This window comes from Schistocerca cancellata, chromosome 7 (assembly GCF_023864275.1).
Source record: "Schistocerca cancellata isolate TAMUIC-IGC-003103 chromosome 7, iqSchCanc2.1, whole genome shotgun sequence".
Lineage (NCBI taxonomy): Eukaryota > Metazoa > Arthropoda > Insecta > Orthoptera > Acrididae > Schistocerca > Schistocerca cancellata.
The window spans coordinates 755,325-759,550 of NC_064632.1; the positions used below are offsets into that span (position 1 = coordinate 755,325).

Here is a 4,226-nt window from a genome sequence, read left to right on the forward strand (position 1 = left end):
GGCGCGAATGGACCGCGCGAATTACGCAAATACCTGGAAGCGCGGCGTGTGTCAGCCAGGTGAGAAAGCCTCCGTCGGTCCAGCAGGACACTGCCACACCCCGCGCATTCCCCCCGCCGCCCGGCCGCGCGCAAGCCCCGCGCCGGATAACAGGAACAAGGCGCATCGCCAGCGAGTGTCGGAGGCCACACGCACCAAACGAATGACAGGCGGTGCACCGAGCAGCTGTGTTGTGCGCCGCACCTACGTTCGGCAGTCGCCTCTGAGACGCCGAGCCGAGCGCGCACTCCGCGCCGCCTTCGAGGTGGAAGGACCTGCTTTGCGTCAAATGTGCCACGGATAGCGGCGATTGCGTGTGTTGCGAGAAGAGGCGAATGCTTCTTGTGTGGTGCGGCTACAGCATAAGGACGCCAATGGCCATACCATGTTGAATACACCGGTTCTTGTCCGATCACCGAAGTTAAGCAACATCGGGCCCGGTTAGTACTTGGCTGGCTGCCCGCCTGGCAACACCTCGGTGCCGAGCGAGCAGTACTTCCGTGTGCGACTTGGCCGGCGGCGCCTCGTGTGTCGTCTGCTTCCTCTGCCTCGTGGCTTGTGTTTATACCTGACTGTAAGTAATGGAAATGATATACGATGATAGTGAGGAAAGACAGAATAACGTACAATGCGAGTTTGATCGATCCGTTGATAAACCATCGGCTTTTGAAATTCACCGTTGGATATTAGAGGACTTGATGTTAAGGCACGATGACGTTCTTGGCATACAGTTTGATACGTTCCTTAATTCGGTGTTTTTGAAATTGAGATCTCCTGATATGTGTGATACTGTTGTGTCTGTCCATGACGGTGTGCGTAAATTTCGACATCTTGACGGTAAAATTAGTAATGTGACTGTGTCACACGCCGGCTTTGGCGTTAGGCAAATTCGCATCTTTAACTTGCCCTTTGAAATACGGAATGATACTATTTCACGTTATTTGCGTCCGTACGGTACCGTTTTGTCAGTGATTAAGGAAAAGTGGTCCTCCGCATATTTGTTTCGAGTCGGAAACGGTGTGCGAAGTGTGAAAATGGTTGTCAGACAACACATTCCGTCCTTTATTCTGGTTAACGGCCACCGTGCGTTTGTGACTTATAGTGGACAGCCTCAAACTTGTTCATTTTGCAGTGGCGTCGGTCATTACCAGCGAGACTGTCCGAAACGTAAACGGCCTGCTCAGCTGCCGATTGAAGACGGTTTCAGTGGGGCCAGCTTTGCCTCTGTCGCCGCTACGGTCTTAGGTACAGCCCCCCCCGCACCCGCGCGCCGCGTGGCCGATGCTAACCTAGCTGACGCCGCGGTTGCCATGGATGTGTCCACTCCCGATTGTGCCCTTGTTTCTGAGTCTGATACTTCTGCACAGGCTGCGGCTACTGTGCAGGCTGCCGACAATTTATCTTTGCCCAGTACTTCCCTGGCGACTGTGTCCGAACCCGCGCCCACGTTGGCGGCTGATTTAGTGTCGGACCCTGTTTCGCAGATTGTCACGGTGCCGGAATTCTCTGGTACGTTGCCTGCGTCCGTTGACGTGGCTGCCAGTGCTCCTGTTCACACTGCTGTTGTGGAATCGCGGGAAATTTTTGTGGCTCCGAAACCGCAGCGTGATGAACTTCCGTCTCGCAGTTCTAGCAGGCAACGTGCTCGTAGTGTCGGTCGGTCGCCCTCCTGTGACAGGGGGTTTACACGACAGGAACGCAGTCCGTCTCCAGTTGACCGTTCACCCGCCGCTTCCCGGCAGTCGCGGGTTGGTCGGCAGGACTCACAACAGCGTGTGGCGCGTCGGGACCCACGTGCAGACCGCGAGCGGCGGCCGTCTCCGGCTTCCGGCTGCGGGCGTCAGACACAGCAATCACAACCACAACAGCTTGCCGCTTCTCGCCATTCGCTGCCTGACGATCTCAACGCTGCTGATCAGAAGCGTGATGTCGCTGTCCAACATTTACGCACCGTTTTAAGTCAGCAGTCCACTGGTGACGGTTCAGTTGTGACTGCCGACACAGCTTCGGCTGTGGCGTCGCCGCAGTTGCCGACGAAACGGAAGGCTGAAGACACCCACCAGCGTCGGGTTTGTCCTTCTGCTCCTGAGCGTGTGCCGACCTCTTCTTCCGACGTGGAGATGCCCGTCGTTGATTCTTTGTCGGCTGCCTCCAGTGGCACACATTCTGGGACTGCGTCCACCCCCACTTCCGTCCACCCCACTGAGTGGGCGGCGGATGTGGAAGGCGGTGCAGAGACTTAGTGATTTCTTTGTTGTCCCTTAATCCAGTTGACGGGAATTACACCCGTCTTTTTAGAGAACCTTTTATCCCTTTTGGTGGCTGCAATTCCGTCCGTGTCTGCTGTCTGTTTTTATGAGGAGTTTTTTGTGCTTGTGTATTTTAATTGTGTATGAAGCCTGTGCGTTTTTCGTGGAATATTTTAACTATCACTGTTATTCTCTGTTGTTCCCTCCTCCAGTTGACGGGAATCAATTCAGTCTTTTTAGAGAAAATTTTATCCTTTTTGGTAGCTGAAATTCCGTCCATGTTTGCTGTTTGTTTTTAAATGAGGAGCGTTTTGTGCTTGTGTATTTTACTGGTGTATGGAGCCTGAGCGTTGTTCGTGGAATATTTTAACTATCAATGTCAACAAGTTGAGTAATCCGCACAAGTTGTCGGCTTTGCTCACTTTTTTACATGACTCCCACTGTCATGTGGCATTTTTACAGGAAGTTACGCGTCAGGCTCTGTTGTTTTTACTTGACGCTTCTGATTTTACTGTCGTTGATAATATAATGTCCGACGAACAGACTGGTACTGCTATCTCAATCGGTCCAGACTTTGATGTTAGCAATATTGAAATGTTGCCAAATGGACGCGCTATAGCATGTACCGTCAATGGTCTTTCCTTTGTAATGTGTACGCTCATGCCGGTGACAAGCCAGCGCGGAATAAATTTTCTGGTCAGGATCTCTGTCCACTTTTCCATCGTAATCATACTGACTTAGTGATCGGTGGTGATTTTAATGCTGTGATTGATGGTCGAGATCAGGAGCTGCGTCCTAACTGGTGCCAGGAATTGCGTACGTTGGTTGACAGTTTTCGGCTCCGCGACACGTGGCGTGTGCTGCATCCGGACAAGACGCATTTCACCCACTTTTACGCCACCGGTCACAGTCGCTTAGACAGGATCTATGTGTCTTCGCCGCTCGCCGCCCACGTCCGGAAGGCAGACGTGTTGCCAGTTATTTTTTCAGACCATTGCGGTTACATGTGTCAACTCTTCCTGCCGCGTGTGCGCCTTACTCGGCACAGCAATATTTGGAAATTTAACTGTAGACTTTTGGACGATGCCAGTGTAACGTCTCAATTTACTGCGTTGTGGCGCAAGCTCTTGCGTGGTAAAGGCGATGACGGCAGTACTATCGGGTGGTGGGTGGCGGTCGCCAAGCCGGTTATTCGGCGTTTTTTAATCGATTTTAGCCGCGATGCGGCGCATTGGCGTCGGTCGACGGCACGTTTTTACCAGGATTGTTTAAAGGATATCGCTCAGCGAGTCGCGACGTCACCTGAGTTGCTTCCGGTTTTTAATCAATTCAAAGCCAAGCTCCTCGATGATCTACGTCGGAAGGGTGTTGGGGCTATCGCGCGGAGCCAACCGGTGGGTGACGTGGAAGGGGAACCGCTCTCTCTCTACCACCTGAGCAGGGAGCGCCGGCGGCGCGAGCGGTTGGCCATCCGTAAATGGATCCAGCGAGATGGCACGTCCACTTCCGATGGTGCGGCCATTGAGCGAGAAGTTCACGTGCACTTTGAGACGCTCTTTCGACAGGTTGACGTCGACGCCGGGGCGCTGCGCCATTTTTTGCAGAGGGTCCCACGTGTGTTAACACGACAAGATAGAGCCAGTTTAAATGAACCTTTTACCCTTGATGACTTAGATACAGCTGTGAAACGGAGTCCTCGGGGCCGGTCCCCTGGACTGGACGGGATTCCCGCCGAATTTTATTTAAAATTTTTCAGTCTTTTAAGTGATGTTTTAATTGCCATTATGAATGAGGTCCATAACGGCGTTGCTATTCCTGCGGAATTTTCAGAAGGGCGCATTGCACTCGTTCCGAAATCGACCGCCACACCAAATCTTGACAATGTCCGTCCTATAACCTTGCTGAACGCCGACTATAAAACTATAGCGCGGTGTATCA

At 52.7% G+C, this 4,226-nt stretch overlaps 1 pseudogene; it reads left to right on the forward strand.

Moving 5' to 3' along the window:
• The first annotated feature begins 409 nt into the window (after positions 1-409).
• Positions 410-527, forward strand: LOC126093560 (5S ribosomal RNA; annotated as a pseudogene).
• Positions 528-4,226: the final 3,699 nt, after the last annotated feature.